The sequence below is a fragment of the Ambystoma mexicanum genome, chromosome 6q, assembly GCF_040938575.1.
Source record: "Ambystoma mexicanum isolate Mex_15411 chromosome 6q, UKY_AmexF1_1, whole genome shotgun sequence".
Classification (NCBI taxonomy): domain Eukaryota; kingdom Metazoa; phylum Chordata; class Amphibia; order Caudata; family Ambystomatidae; genus Ambystoma; species Ambystoma mexicanum.
In genome coordinates this window covers 562357201-562374861 of record NC_090937.1, presented here as the reverse complement: position 1 = coordinate 562374861, position 17661 = coordinate 562357201, and positions in this window count along the sequence as shown.

The following is a 17661-nucleotide window of genomic DNA, read 5'->3' as shown; positions in this document are numbered from 1 at the left end:
GGGTGCCCCTGCACTGCTGGGGGTGGGGGTGCTGGGAGACATGGGTGGGGGCCTGGTGGAGGCTGCCCCTGGTGGCTGGGGGGTGGGGGTGGTGGGAGACATGGGTGGGGGCCTGGTGGTGGGTGCCCCTGCATTGCTGGGGGGTGGGGGTGCTGGGAGACATGGGTGGGGGCCTGGTGGAGGGTGCCCCTGCACTGCTGGGGGGTGGTGGGAGAACATGAGTTGGACATGGTTGGGGGCCTGCTGGCAGGTGCCCCACAGTGCTGGGGGGTGGGGGGTGGTGGGGAACATGAGTTGGACATGGGTGGGGGCCTGCTGGCAGGTGCCCCACAGTGCTGGGGGGTGGGGGGGTGGGGAACATGAGTTGGACATGGGGGGTGGGGGTGCTGGGAGACATGGGTGGGGGCCTGGTGGAGGCTGCCCCTGGTGGCTGGGGGGTGGGGGTGGTGGGAGACATGGGTGGGGGCCTGGTGGTGGGTGCCCCTGCACTGCTGGGGGGTGGGGGTGCTGGTAGACATGGGTGGGGGCCTGGTGGAGGCTGCCCCTGGTGGCTGGGGGGTGGGGGTGGTGGGAGACATGGGTGGGGGCCTGGTGGTGGGTGCCCCTGCATTGCTGGGGGGTGGGGGTGCTGGGAGACATGGGTGGGGGCCTGGTGGAGGGTGCCCCTGCACTGCTGGGGGGTGGTGGGAGACATGTGTGGGGGTCTGGTGGAGGCTGCCCCTGGTGGCTGGGGGGTGGGGGTGGTAGGAGACATCGGTGGGGGCCTGGTGGTGGGTGCCCCTGCACTGCTGGGGGTGGGGGTGCTGGGAGACATGGGTGGGGGCCTGGTGGAGGCTGCCCCTGGTGGCTGGGGGGTGGGGGTGGTGGGAGACATGGGTGGGGGCCTGGTGGTGGGTGCCCCTGCATTGCTGGGGGGTGGGGGTGCTGGGAGACATGGGTGGGGGCCTGGTGGAGGGTGCCCCTGCACTGCTGGGGGGTGGTGGGAGACATGTGTGGGGCCTGTGGAGGGTGCCCCTGGTGGCTGGGGGTGCAGGGGGACATGCGTTGGTGGGCAGTAGTGCAAGTTGACATGTGGGTTGGCTGGGGGGCATGGCCATGGTGGATGGGGTGCCTGCAGGACATGTGCAGGGTAGGCCCCTGTGGTGTGAGCCACCTGCAGGGGCCGTGGAGGGTGTAGAGGGAACACCTGGGAGGGCCCACACGTGCAATTCACGTGTGGTGCTCCCCGCGCACCCCTGTAATACACGTACCCTGATGGAATCACGTGTCGAACTTCCCCCGCACCCCGAAATACACGTCCCCTGATGGAATCGCGTGTGGAACTTCCTGCGCACCCCTGAGATACGCGTACCCTGCTCGCACGGGCCCAATCGCGTGTGGAAATTCCCACGCACCCCTGAAATACACGTACCCTGCTGAAATCGCGTGTGTAACTCCCCCTGCACCCTGAAATACACGTACCCTGATGGAATCGCGTGTCGAACTTCCCGCGCACCGCTCGAATACACGTACCCTGCTGATTTCGTGTGTGAAACTTCCCCGCACCCCGAAATACACGTACCCTGATGGAATCGCGTGTGGAACTTCCCGCACACCCCTGAGATACACGTACCCTGCTCGCACGGGCCCAATCGCGTGTGGAGATTCCTGCGCACCCCTGAAATACACGTACCCTGCTGAAATCGCGTGTGTAACTTCCCCTGCACCCTGAAATACACGTACCCTGCTGATATCGCGTGTGGAACTTCACGCGCACCCCTGAAATACACGTACCCTGCGGAAGTCACGTGTGTAACTTCCCCTGCACCCTGAAATACAAGTACCCTGCTGATATCGCATGTGGAACTTCACGCGCACCCCGAAATACACGTACCCTGATAGAATCGCATGTGGAACTTCCCGCGCACCCCTGAGATACGCGTACCCTGCTCGCACGGGCCCAATCGCGTGTGGAAATTCCTGTGCACCCCTGAAATACACGTACCCTGCTGAAATCGCGTGTGTAACTTCCCCTGCACCCTGAAATACACGTACCCTGATGGAATAGCGTGTGGAACTTCCCGCGCACCCCTGGAATACACGTACCCTGCTGATTTCGCGTGTGAAACTTCCCCCGCACCCTGAAATACACGTACCCTGATGGGATCGCGTGTGGAACTTCCCGCGCACCCCTGAGATACGCATACCCTGCTCTCACGGGCCCAATCGCGTGTGGAAATTCCCGCGCACACCTGAAATACACGTACCCTGCTGTAATCGCGTGTGTAACTTCCCCTGCACCCTGAAATACACGTACCCTGCTGATATCGCGTGTGGAACTTCACACGCACCCCTGATATACACGTACCCTGCGGAAATCGCGTGTGTAACTTCCCCTGCACCCTGAAATACACGTACCCTGCTGATATCGCGTGTGGAATTTCACGCGCACCCCGAAATACACGTACCCTGATGGAATCGCGTGTGGAACTTCCTGCGCACCCCTGAGATACGCGTACCCTGGTCGCACGGGCCCAATCGCGTGTGGAAATTCCCACGCACCCCTGAAATACACGTACCATGATGAAATCGCGTGTGGAACTTCCCGCGCACCCCTGAAATACGCGTCCCCTGCTCGCACTGGGCCAATCGCGTGAGGTACTTCCCGCGCACCCCAGTGATACACGTAGCCCGCTTGCTGTGCTGGTACAGTGTTAGCGCAGCCCTTTGCGCTGGATTGGGTATATTGATGTCTTTTCCCTGCGCGAGAGGCGTTCTTGGGGGCGTAACTGGCGCTGCTGCAGGGTCGATGCGCCACTGTGCGCCACGGCTGGTTTTGGTGGCTGGAATCCATGAATATGCTGTGCGCGGAAATGGATTTTAGCGCACGCAGCTGGCGCAGGGATTCGCACGCGCACACTGTGCGCCAGCCGCGTGCGCCACTTGTGCGCTGAATTCTATGAATTACCCCCTAAGTTACAAACACTGAGTATACTATATTAATGCATTACATAAAAAATACAATTGAATAGGTCCAGAAAGAATTCTGTTCAAGTGCTCTCCTACTCCTTATCACCCTCTGCATATATCAATTATGGAAAAATCTTGCTTCCTAAAACAGAAAGAGGCTACCCTCGAAAATCCATCAGACAGGCCAAAAAGAGGGCCAGACACACACCAAGAGAAGTTTGTCTGGAAAAAAAAAAAAACAAAAAGGAATTGGGAAGTATAGTCTGTGTCACCACATTTGGGCCCCTCAGCCAATTGATACAGAAAACCATTAAGAAGAATTGACATCTGATTAAGCACCCGGGTACACTGAACAACGTCCCATGTTTCGCCTTCAAAAAGAACAGGAATCTAAAAGATGCATTGGTTCACACTTTCACACTTTCATAGAACCACCACCACAAGTGCAAAACACACTATGGAATTTACCTCTGTTTGTGGGACATCACAAATGTGGCCATTGTGTAGCCTGTCCTCTGACTTTACAGAAAATATATTTTGAACATCAAAAAGTGAAATGGACCATGACAGACTTTACGAACTGTAACACGAGGGGTGTGATATATAAAATACAATGCCCTTGTGACCTACTCTATGTGGGCAAGACAATATGTGCCATTAAGATGCGTATATCAGAACATCGTTCCTGCATTAGGAACAAGGTAGCTGACAAGCCCCTAGCAGAGCATTTGTACAGAGAAAACCATAGAGACACAGATTTAAGATGGTTTGTCCTCCAGAAGGTGATACCTGCTAAAAGAGGAGGTGACATAAACAGAACACTGACACAACTAAAACAATCTTGGGTCCATAAACTAAACACCGTACAAGTTGAGCTAAATGTTTCAGTTGAGTGGAAATCTTTCTTGTAAATGAACCAAGGGCCACAGCACAATGTTTCACCATCAGGGATTCAAATACTCAACTCAGGGTTTCACTAGTCCACTATTGTGACTCATGTATGCAAATATGACCATCAGTGCAACTGATCTACCATGTCATCTGTATAGTGATGTATATTTTATACTTGAAATGTGACGCAGTTAGAGAGATATGCCTACCACTGCCATCTATCCACTGTGAATTTTGTTCAGTGATATGTATGTTCCGACTGAAATGCGGCAGGCATCACTCAAAAGTACTGTACAACACACTACAGATCTGATTGGTTCAACGTAAGATATAATTAACACACAAGAGCCCATAGGAGGACTTTTAATATGATCACGTGTCCAATAACACAGACGTTTACCAACACGTGTGGTTGCCATGACAACCATTAGTATACAATTGTTCCTAATATGTATTTTTAGATCAGTACACTTGAGGACTGTACACTAAATTGATCAATTTCTAAATTACATTGAGGGGCGAGCCGAGAGCACACTCATTTTCCCCTACGCTGCATCGGATTCCACTCTAAGATGGCCACTGATATAAATAGCAACAGGGACCTAGCACCAGCGTTACCAATGCTTCACTGCCGGGTCCTGTTGTGCTCAAGAGTGACTCAGCATTCCTAGACGAAGCTGCTCATCCAAGCGGCTCGCCATGTGTGAGCCTCCCAGCCGCACAGGTATGCACACGCGGTCCGCTCTGTTTTATATGAGACATGGATACTATCCATACCATTTCAGCACTAATTACACACCCTCCCTTTAGGATTACTACCGCAGGACAGACAAGTATAAGGAATTGAACAGGCTTATACTAGAGAAACAAAAGCCTCCACTGAGAGGTAAGATTATTTAACCACGCACCCAGTGCGTTTTTCCATTGATTCATCACGATATAGACTTGAGGATACCAAACTAAGTAACTAGTTATCCCTTCTATTATCTATTTGGTAACAGGACCCCATAGGGAGCTTCCGTAGATGCAAGTGGATCCCCACCATAGTGCCTGTGGCAATAATCACCCATAGGTAAGCTGTGTCTTTTTGCAATGTTGTATACGACACAGTCTATGATTAAGTCAGTATGTAATAATATATGCTCAAGTACCCCCCTGATTAGACCCTCCCTTCCCCTGCAGCACAGACATCCTACTGTACAGCATCCCGTCCTGAAGAAGGCTGTATACAAGGTGAGGCATAGCAGGCCCACCTAGACGGCTGAAACACCCCGGTGTAGACGCATTTCTCCAAACCACAGTGTATTATCGCTGTCCCCCACAAAGAGAACTATTGTCATTTACAATGTTGTTTGTTTTCACAATGTCGAATTGTCTTTCTGCATAATTTTTCATATGAGTTTTCTGACAATGAAGGACTCAGACTTTGTTTGTCCTACACACACAAATTGTTGTCCTGCCAAAAAATGTTTGGTCTTGTGTTGTTGTTAAATTTCTGCTTGTACGAACGGTTAAATACTGTTTGATGTCATGTCTTTAATACTCAATTTATGTTGATTCATGCAACTTTTGTATAAAATTAAGATGTTTCCATAATTGAGCATGAGAAAGTGATCTTTCTTTATATATGCACGGGGTGATAAGGAATAGGAGAGCACTTGAGCAGAATTCTTTCTGGACCTATTCAATTGTATTTTTTTGTTTCATAAGCAACCCTCCTGGGTAGAATAGGCTCCAAAGCAGGAGCCCAATTGTTGAATCTTCCTGCATTGCACAACATATGAGACAATCTCTGTGCAACATTTAATAATAATGTTATGGGCCTGATCACGACCTCAGCGGTAACCCTTAAATCTGGCGATAGCGCTATTACCGCCGGATTTAAGGGTCCACTGAATCAAGGCTTTGGTGGATTTCGCCCCAGCTCTTGGCTGGGGGGAAATCTGCCAAACATTTGCGCTATTATCGCCAGCGGGAAATCCGCCGGCGGTAAGAGCGCAAATTTTCCCCATTGAGCCCAATGGGGAATGGGGCATTCCGAAAGGGCTCAATGGGGAAATGGGACTTCCAAGTCCGCCCAACTCGTGATCCTGCGCTATTAGCGCCGGGGGCTATGGCGGTCGTGCTCAGGTCGTGATCAGGCCCTTTGTCTGGTCAATGAAATACAACCAATATAATCTCGACCACGAAATATGCAACATGTTCTCTCGATACAACTAGAATTTTGGAAGGGCACCTAAACGACAAAACACTCAGTTACAGATATATAATATAGACGTATACACTGAGGGAGCGGTCATTATCACAGGATAATGATCCACCACCAGGTTATGGCCTGAGGAGAAGCTGACCTACTTCCTACAACTTTGCTTTGTGTGGATCCTGTACCTTTAAGTAGGATTCACATTTAAAAGCTTTGCACTGGCGCACAAGTGTGGCAGCAAGTGGGGTAGTCTATCGGCAGTCATACGGAAGTCGTACGCAGGCCGGTTGTTGAGTCTTTTGTAACTTTGTTTGGAAAATAGCATCTTCATATGTTTTAAGGAACAAAGTCCCCATGGGTGTAGACTGTGTTTCAAAAGTCATCACTTCGCCTGCTTGCTTTCACAATCACTTTTAGTAACCAACTCCACTTAGGACACCACTTTGCCTAATTCCCTCCCCCAGGCTGTGGCCACCTCTACTCTGCTTACTAAAAACTCCAGTTTATATGTGTCTGACTTGCAAATGCATTTGACCTCACAGTGCTGTGTTAATCCAAGTTTTGCTAAAGCCATCAATTCATTCTTCCACAAACCCGCTCTACCGACTTGTTCAACGGTGGTGGTTAAATTTGTGCAACTTTGTATTGAGGAGGAGATTTCAGACACTGTACTTCTGGTATGCACGCAGTCTTTGGAGGGGGTACTCCCAAGTTCGAATCAACTTCCCATCCTGTTTCAAGTTCCAGATGCCTCACTGAATGCTGCAGTCAACAACTTTATTGCCTCCAGATATAAGATGATTTACGGGACTGAGCCGCCACCGGAAATGTAACCCAAAGCACAAGAACCACTTGTAGCTCCAACTATTGATCTGTTAACCAGCTACAACATTTTCAACACAACTGAGGAGGCAAAGGTGTAATCGATTGACATCTTGCAGGACCATTCGGGTGCTCAAGCAGTTTCGTTATAGGCTTCCACATCACACTGTGGTGTCTTTGCGGAAAGAAAATTATATCAACAATTACAGTACCACCTACCGCTAAACTAGTTATGACCCTGATCAGAAGCACTAGATGCCCCTACATACAGGGTTGATGTCACTAGGTAATGGTGGTGAAAAGAAAAGAGGAGAAACATCTCCCTCCAATAAGCTGTCACTAAGTCAATTTCTAGACCCAAAAGGGATTATTGAGACATAAAGTGGCTGTGAAGAAACTCTAAAACAAAACCAATATGAGACTGTTAAAAGCACCTTATAACCCAAGGACTACATGCTGAATCCAACCAGTAGTTCAAACTAACAGCATTGCAATGGAGATTTTAAAGGTGTATTGACCCTCACTATTATGTGCTACAAAGAATGTGAAACTGGCGACAAATAAGAAAAACATAGACAATTGTGAACACTTAATGTAAAATATGTGCTCACAGGCACAAGCAAGAAAACAAGTGTATCTTCCAGGTATCCTAAATAAATTGACAGATATCCCTTCTTGAAGTGGTCAACTGGTTTCAATGACCTATATGTGAATCTAAAAGTAGAGGGGGGTTGGGTGGGCACTGCAATGTTCAGAAATGTTCAAGCCTTGTCAAGTTAATAATTCTTATAACTACTAATCATGAGAGCACACCCTGTAGCCTTGGCACCAGGTTATGAACAACAAACTCGAAAAATAGGAACAGAGAACCTTCCGTTCCTGATTGTGCTCTCTCATGTTATTCCTTCCGGAGTATTTCAATATTTGTTATGTTTAATTCTTTCCACAATAATTTGTTTGAATTAATAAAGCAAAGTAAGGCTATAGGTGGTGTAGTTTTTTTTATGTCATTTGTTCTGGTACTGTTGTCTTGTTATGTGTGGCTGATACCCGTTCCTTAGCTTCGCTTATCTCTTCTGATTTGTATCCTCTCACCACAAATCTCTGACCCATATTCTCAATCTCTCTCTCACATGTGGTAGGATCTCTCACTATCTGCTTAACTCTCATCAATTGGCTATAGGGAAGATTCCTTATCAGACTTGGTTGGTGAAAGCTCAGACGATGTAATAAGTTGTTGCGGTCTGTTTCCTTTCTATAAATGTTGGTCAAATAGTTGCCTTCATATATCTGAATCTTGACATCTAAAACATGAATGTTTGTTTGTGACACTTCATGTGTGAATTGTATCTGTGCATCAATACTGTTGTAAAAATGTTCTGTAGTGAATCTTCTGTGCCGGTCCAGATCCCAAAAATGTCGTCTATGAATCTGACCCACATCAAGATTTGACGTGTACGAAATGTTTTGGCAATAATTAAATTGGGCACTGATTTGTCAGGTAAGAAAGCAATAAAATAAGACACAGGAGTGTCACTATAAAGATATACATCATGCCTCACGTTGCTTTATTAATTCAAACAAATTATACATAACAAATATTGAAATACTCTGGAAGGAATATCATGAGAGAGCACACTCAGGGCCCTATTCTCATGTAGGTTTTAAGTACCGAAAAGGACGTTAAAAGGCTTAACAACCTTTTTGGTACTTAAGACCTATTCTGAAGGTGTCGCATTCTTCCGAAGTCGGAAGGAATGCGCCACTTTTGAAATACATGTGCTGTTAAACTGGAGGAGTGCCACAAGAAGCCTTGTTTGGTGTAAATGGAAGTATCCATACACCCGGGTTGTATATGGACACTTTCATGTACACCGAAGCAAGCAGCTTCAACATTGCTGCAACGTTGAAGCTGCTCGCCTCGGTGTAAATGAAAGTGTTCATATACACAGCACAAGTGTATATGAACACTTTCATTTACACCAAAGCCAGCAACTTCAATGTTGCTGCTCGCTTTAAATTAAAGTGTTCATATACACCACACGGATGAACACTTTCCTATGCACCAAAGTAAGCAGCTTCAACATCCTGCAATGTTGAAGCTGCTCACTTTGGTGTATAGGAACTGTGTTCTCGGCCACTTTATTGTATAATAACGAATATATCGTTATTTTACAAAAATGCTGCTGAGATTGGATTGCGCCCGTAAACCCTTTAAACAGGCGCAATCCACATAAATCACTGTCATGCTGTCCGAGGACGCACAGGCCCACTTGAGAATGTTATGTTATGTTATGTTATGTTATGTTATTGATTTATAAAGCGCACGGTCGCCCAAAGACATCATGGCGCTCGAAAAAGGAGGCTGCTCAGCCAAGAAAAAACGATGGAAGACCAGAAATTAAAACAAGTAGGTTTTCAGAGCTCTTTTAAAACCAAGATGGTCGGCAGTGGCTTTCGGTGGCAGGTGGAGGCTGTTCCACAATTTGGGAGCGGCAACAGAGAACGCTCTGCCACCAAGCCTTTCCCGATTAGCTCTAGGAACGGTCAGACGGTTAGAGGTTGCGGAGCGGAGGTCCCGATCCGGTATGTATCTAATAAATTTAGACTGTAAACATTTGGTACCCTGGGCGTGAATAGCCCGGTGGATGATGCACAGAGACTTAAGATGAATTTGCTGCTTCACCGGCAACCAGTGAAGTTGGCGTAGTACTGGTGTGATATGAGCCCCATAGGGTGAGCCAGAGGCTAACCTGGCTGCAAGGTTCTGCATACGCTGGAGACGATGGATAAGACCAATCGGTTGTGCCAGGTACAGCGAATTACAATAGTCCAGCCGTGAGAGCACTAGCGCAGCCACCACGGGAGGATGAAAGGCTTCGGGGATCATAGGCATGACCCTCTTAAGGAACCGGATCTGATGATGGGTGGACTGACAAGCGGCCGTGACCTGCTTAGCCATAGACAGAGAAGCAGAGAGGATAACCCCTAGGTTCTTTACTTTGCTAACTGGGCCAGGTAAAGGGCCCCGGGAGAGAGGCCAAAAAGCAGGGGTCCACAGTAGGGGGTTGTGAGGGCATCCTAACAACAGCACCTCCGTCTTGTCCCCATTAAGCTTTAACCAATTCTGATCCATCCATATCCCGACTTCCCTAATACAGTCATGGAGGCAGGCTGAAACCTCAGATTGATCCTAATCTAAGCGGATCAGGATTTGTGTGTCATCTGCATATGAGTAACAGTTAAGTCCATAAGAACGGATGAGACAAATCAGGGCCCATATATATAAATTGAACAAAATCGGTGATAGAGAGGATCCCTGGGCGACCCCACAGGTGAGGGAACAGGGAGTAGATAGGAAAGGAGGCATAGCGAGGGTCTGAGTGCGATCAGAAAGAAAAGAAGTAAACCAGGCGAGAACAGAGCCGGAGATCCCGATCTGTGAGAGGCGGGAGAGGAGGATGGAATGGTCCACTGTGTCAAATGCAGTGGAGAGATCTAATAGGATCAAAGCCCCGGGTCCGCCAGCATCAACAAGTCTGGACAAGTCATCTTGCACAGAGACAAGGACACATTCACTACCTCTGCCTGGCCTGAAACCAGCCTGAGCATGATTAAAGATTTTAGAGGATTCCAGAAAGGAAGACAATAAAGGGGTAACCAAAGATTCCAAAAGTTTAGATAGGAAAGGAAGGAGGGAGATAGGACGGAAGTTAGCCGGGATAGTAGGATCCAGGGAAGGCTTCTTTAGGAGTGGAATAACCCTCACTGATTTCAACTCCGATGGCACCAGGCCAGTCTGGCATGAGTTATTTATCACCATCGTGATGTCAGTTAAGATGTCAGGGGCAATCGTCTCCATCATAACAGCCGGAATAGCATCCTCAGGAGAAGAGGATTTGATCTTTAAGATGGCTGCCAGGACTTCTGCTTCAGTGAACAGAGGGAAAGAGGACCAACTCGCAAGAGTGTCAGTAGGGAGAGGGGGGACAAAACAGGTGGTATCAGGAGGCAGTAAAGCAAGAGATTTTGCGATGTTAGCGAGAATAACATCAATTTTTGTAATGAAGAAGGAAGCCAAGTCATTGCATAGTTCCTGGAATGGTTTAACCATAGAGGTAAGAGTCTCCGAGGAGGTTAGCGAGTGCACAATGGAGAAAAGAGCTTTAGGTTTGCACAGCGCGTTTTCAATTTTCTGGGCAAAAAAAATGGATTTTGCCAGTTTTACACTGGTCAGATAGGTGGCCAAGTTAACTTTATATAGATCTCTAAGCGCGGGACTATAGCATGTACACCATTTACGTTCAGCTTGTCTGAGTTGAAGGCGAGCTGTTCTGAGCTGGTCCGTGGTTGAGAGGGTAGCCTACGACCCTGAGTCAATTTCAATGTAGCATATAAATCAGCTGCGGTAGTCAGAGAATGAGAAAGGGAAGTCAAAGATAATGCCTTCAAAGAGGCACAATTAGAGGTAATATGGGCACTAAGTGCCTTCAGGTCGACTGAGCGCCACAAGTGTAGAAGCATCTTGGGGGATGGAGGCTTACGGAAGGAAATAGTAGATAGAAAAGAGCAGGAGACCAAATGATGGTCAGACCATGTCACTGGTTCAATCAGACCAAGGCACAGTAAAGAGTCTTTAGCAAATACTAAGTCGAGGATGTTTAAATGTATATGAGTAGGAGCTTGCACCAATTGGTGTAGATGTAAGTCTGAAAGACTATAAAAAAAGACGTAATTTCAGCAGAGTTAGGCATGTTAGGGTGCAAATTGAAATCGCCTAGAATTACAAGGTTAGAGAATTGAAGGTTCAAGTTTGCTGCCAAATCAGCTAGATCTTTGCCAAAGGATCCTATAGGGCCCAGAGGGCTGTTAATGACTCCAATCAAGCATTCCCACTAAGTCAGTGCCTTGTCTGGGATTGCTCAAGGGAAGCCCTTATTTATATATTTTTATGACAAGTTATAATCTGGATGATGAACCCTTGTATAACACCCCTCTCTTAGAATCTCCCTGACCCCACTGAGCCAAGAAGTAGGTTTGTTTTGCAAATTAAAAAGGTTTATTTGAAAAATGAAACAATAGATATAATCACACTTTTATAATAACCTAATATTTGATATCACACTTTTGAGTATGATGTTGATTAACAATGGATAATCTTACACTAGCACACTTATTTTATTACTTAGGAGTTGGTATGGAAAGAAGAAGGTAGCTGGGAATGCTTTATGGTTTCAAGGAGATGCAACGATGAATAAAAGGCAGTACAGAAATAAACTTGATATGATTTCAGCAAAAGATAATATGATCACTTTTTCTCTGACGTTTTTAGTTGGTTTACCAATATTGGATTTTTACCCAAATGTACGCAGAGGTACACCGCCTTTCTACACATATTCCAGTAAATTTTCATTTTTCTAGCGTGAACCCCGTGTCTGCAATCTCCATAATTCATGGGGCTTTGCCTCAGAATGTGGTACAGAGTTCTAACACCTCTTAAAATGTTCACAGAAAAATCACACGAATAATGATATTAATTATATAATTTTGACAAGTCCGTACTATCTTTTCAAAATTATGCTCTGGCCCAGATGGGTGTGGTTTCCCAAAGCCCATGGTGGAATTTCTGGTTTGTCCACTTCCTCCATCTCAAGTTGCTCACAGAGGCACTGCCCCTCCCTGTTTTTCTCAAGAGGAAGCCATTTATGACCTCCCCTAATTTAATATTTGCCTGAGCCAAGGAAGGCTTATTGTTCTGTTTCCTTCCAGTCCCAGGTACCACTCCCCTAATTCAATCAGAGAGGTGTCATCTCCTTTTGGCAGGGGCAGCAGAATGCAGCCAGGCCTGGGAATGCAGCTGCTGATCAAGTTTCAACTCCTGTCGGGGGTAGTTGTCAGGCAGAATTCAATCTCTTTAAGCCAGGCTTCAGCTAAATGTCACTTTGGTTCCCAGTTTTTCTTTATTCAAATCAAACTTACAATTATTACACATGCAGCTAGAATGCTGATTCTAAGTTCAAAACTATGACATTTAACAGTTGCAAACTATGTGACACTCAACAGTAGGTCACTCATTTATTTTAAACATTTAGATTTTAGTGGCTTTAAGTCCAATTTCACTTCAGCTGCTGACATACACAGCTCAGCCAGTTTCATTATCAACATTATTTTGGGCTCTTTCTCTTTCCAGATGTTGTATGCACACAAGACTACCTTCTGCCAAATGTCTGGTGGTGTTCATTGAGATTTCTGAATACCTTGCAATGTTTAAAATAGGCATTTTTAGCTTGCATTTCAGAGAAACAAAGGTGATTTCAAAGCACTTTCTGAGCTAACCGGCACTGCTGTTTTTCCTTTGGCACACATTTCACCCATGGCACTCCTGGCCCATTACGCTCACACTGGTGGGTGGCAGGTCAGGGGAACATTTTGGTGTGCGCCAAAACTGCGCGGTTTTCCTGGATTCTGGCGCTTTTCTGCCATCTTGGATTTTCTGCCCCCACAGCAGCAAATGTTGCAGCATAATAGTCCAAACATGAGTCAATACCCCTGACAGGGCGGTAAAGAAGTAGAAGGTGGATGGTCCGGGAAGGCATAATAGCACACCGAATAAAGAGAGCTTCCATGTTGAGTGTGTGTGGACATGGTAGCTCAGTGACGGTGTACTTCTCATTAAAAATAACTGCAACCCCTCCACCGTGTTTCGGGAGCGGACGGTCACGATGAATGATAAGATAGGAAGGTGGAATAGCTTGGACTGCGGCAGATGCCGAGCTTGGCGTGAGCCAGGTTCCAGTTAAGCACAAAAAGTCTGGTTTCCTGCTAGTAAGCAGGTCACAAACCTCACCAGTATGTACTGGGAGGGATTGAGTATTTAATAGGCAAAGGGTAGGGGCATCTTTTATGGGCTCTATGTAATCAGACTTAATGGTAGGAGAAGGGTTCGTGGTTAGACTGGAGTGACTCCAGCTAGCTGGCCAGATGGTGTCAGCAGGTGCTAGGGAAAGCAGAAAACATCTATCCAGGGCAGCCTTCCGCCCCTTCCCGGCACGGACGGGCACAGACGGGCTTGCCTTATGCGTGCCCGCTGCGCCCACCTGCTGCGCGGGCCTGCGATCCTGCACATGAGTGCACGGATCGGGTTAAAGCGAGGCAGGGAGGATGAGGCCACGGGAGTAGAAAGAGGACTATTGAATAGTCCTAGCCAGCCTCCAACTGCCGGTTGAAGTGAACAAGGCAGAAGCCGCCGAGCACTAAGCACGGTAGGCTAACACACGCATTCAAGTCTCTTCATTCACATGGGGCACAACAATACTGTTTAATATACAAGAAGTTCCTTCTTAAAAATAGAAATTTAAAAGCAATCGGAATAGAAGAGGAATTAAATAGCAACAAATCAGCTGTCCTCGGCAGGAGCAGCTTACCTTAAAAGCAAGTGGAGCCTGGGCGTCCTCTTTTGGTGCAGTGAATAGTGCTGTTTAGCACCTTCATTGCGCCGAGATGAGAATATGGGCCTCCGGAACGGAAGGTTCTCTGTTCCTATTTTTCGAATATGTGTGAATCTGTCATCTTCCTCAGGACCCAAACAATATGCTGGTGATTTACACAGGGACCCACTGTCCTTATTCATTCAGGCATATGGCATCCTATACCTACATCTGGGACAAAAAGATGCATCTCTACACTAAAGCCCTAAATGTTGCTTTACAGCGTCATCACTTACATATCGTGATATGGCACAATTGTCATTCATGACATTGAACCAGATCCACTCTGCCCATGTACAATGCTTACCTTACATCTGGCACATCCTTTCTCTTTAATTGTCTGAAAGATTGAGCAGGTCTTAATGTTCTCCCTGTATAGAGAGATCAAAGCAAACAATGATGTAGTTGTGGTGAAGGGACAATATTATTAGCATTCCTTTAGCATCATATGCAACCTTTAAGGTGATATTCCTCCACCATTTTGCATCACCATTCACCTATCAATAAGTTTATCCTTCCATAAGCATGCTGTGTCTGTATACACCTCAATGAAGGTGCGAGGCTCAGAATATTCTACATTTCATGTGTGTGTGAGAGTTGGTTTTGTGGTAACCATTCTGTGTAGGAAAAGTCTATCTCCAATCTTAGCGGTTGCAGTGCACCGTGTTGGTATAGTTTGATTTCATGATTAAACCTATGTCAGCCCGCGATGTCACCACACACTGATGATGTTTATACTCTGGCCACTCTATGTTGAAATCAAATTTATGATACACAGCAGAAATTCTAGTTGGGCCAGGCTAAAAAGATTATTATTATTATTTTTTTTTAATGGTCTACTGATACCAAATAGCACATTTATCAAGCTTACCGACTATAATGTAGCCCGTAAATATATTCAATACTTGTTGAGAAAAGGTTGCGTAGAACAATGTTAAAAGCTGTCCTCACTATTGAAAGGAAATACATGCCACGGAATGCATTTCTAAGGAGGGGGTGGGCACCTGATGTTCCCTACAAACCATCCTATTGTACCCGAGAAACATGGAAATAGCACAGCGCCATGTTGTAGATATTCATCATCAAATGATAGAAGCCAAACATGGGCTGTATGAATACAACGCAAAGAGAACGTAGCAGTTGATTAGGTCATGTATCAGATGCTATGTCAGTGGGGTGAATGCTTATCATAGCCCTTGTCATCATATGTATATGCGTATATCCACAATTTGGCATATTGATACTATATTATTATGGTTGAAGGGGGATAAAGCAGCAAAAAAAGGGGTGCCATTGTGTGGACTCCCCCAACACCCCAAGAGTCGAGTTTACTAGTATACAAAATGCATCAGTGTTACTGTATCTATAGGGGTGATGCTTTTTTAAAAACCCTAACCCCATTGTCATATGTGCGTATGAAGAATATTGCATTTTGTTGTCATTGCTGCTCCTCCATTGTAGGGGTTGGGTAAACAATATGTATCCCTGTAGAGAGCCTGAAAGATGCTAGCCGTGAAGTCTAGCATTACTGAGTTTTAATCTGGCTAGATAATGCTTCTGGATTTCCTCATTGAGCCCATGCTTGTGTGTGCCCAAGCGAAAATCCACTGATGTTCCGGCTTCAAGAGTAAGGCCTCAAAATGTCCATTGTGTATAGAGAGTTGTAGTTTTTCCAGGATAGTCCATTTGAAATCCTGGGCACTGTGTTCTATTTCGCAGAAATTTTTTCCACCATATGGGCCATCTGTTTTTATACAAGACTGATGCTTGATCATTCTTTTCTTTGCCGCCTGCAAGGTCATGCCAACATACGTGAATGTGCATGGACATGTGATCCAATATATCACCCCAGAGCTATCACAATTGTTAAAGTGCTTTTGGTGCCATGTTGTCGTCCAGCCAATATCTGCTGTGGGGCTCCCCCTTGTTTGGATGCATACAGAACATGAGCCACATAGGGCATAGCTCACGTTTGCCACTACTCTAGTCACAGTCTCTTACATTATTGGGCAACGTGTGAACAAGTGTGTCGTATACGTTCTGTCGCTGAGTAATAGCAAACAAAGGTCTCTCAAGGGTTGTGGTTGCTGTATTATGGATCAGCCAGATTTTCAAGATTTTCATTTTTAGGCAATTGAATAGAGGTGAATGACTAAGCCAGCCGTGATGTTGGCTCTTGGTGGTGGCTTACGCCTCTGTTCCACAGTAACCGCTCTAGGAATATTCTGGGCATGTTTGCACGCTTCCTCATTCTTTTCGGGGTATCCCCTTTGTGTCAATTGAGTTCTTCGGTCACCTGCCTGGGATCTATAGTCTCCAGATTCTGAAGTGTGCTTGTACCATAGAACCTGATGAAAAGGCACATTTTACTTCCGGGCTCTTGGATGATAATTACTGAATGTGAGCAGAGAATTACGGTTTGTTGTTTTTTGTAGATTTTGATTTTAAACCAACATCCAGTGCAGTGATATGGAGATACAAAAAATGGACCTCCTTATGGCTTGCTTCAGAACTGAATTTTAAATAGGAATTCAGGTAGATTAGCCACATTTTAAAGTCATCCAAGTCCTCTTCAGAACCCTCATAGATCATGATGACATCATTTATGTAAAGTTTCCAGATCTTGATGCGGGAGGCAAAAGGGTTGGTTTCTGAATTGTTTGAATTGTTGTACATATATGTTAGCAAGCCTCAGTGCAAATGTAGCACTCATGACTGTGCCTGATAACTGCTCAAATAACGTCTCATTAACCAGAAAGCAATTTCTGCAAGTTGTAAAATAAACATGGCGGCCATGCAACCCAAATCATCTTTCATATCCAATAGATTTTGTAATGCAATCAGGGTGTACGCCTGTGATATTTTGGTTTAGAGGGCCATGATATCAAGGGCTACTAACCATTGTGTCTCTGTATCAAAGTTCAAGGTGCTCAAAAGTTGCAACATGGCTTTGGAATCCTTTATATACGATTTCATGTTCGGAACCTTAACTCTGACCAAAAAATACACAAACTGTGAGAGAGGCTCAAGAATTGAGACAATCCCAGACACAATTGCCTGGCCTGGTGGCAGGTGGACCCCTCCTGATGAATTTTGGGGAGAGCATAGAAAGCCAGAGTGTGTGAATGGTTAGGTGTCAAAAATGCAGCTTCCTTAGTGCTAATGTACACATCTGTCTTGGCATCCTCAATTATGGATGCAATTAAAGCACTAAATGACCGGGTGGTGTCTGTTGCTAATTGATGAAAGCTAATTTATTTTTTATGTTTGGTTTATTTCAAAACTTTCATACAAAATTCATTTCACTTG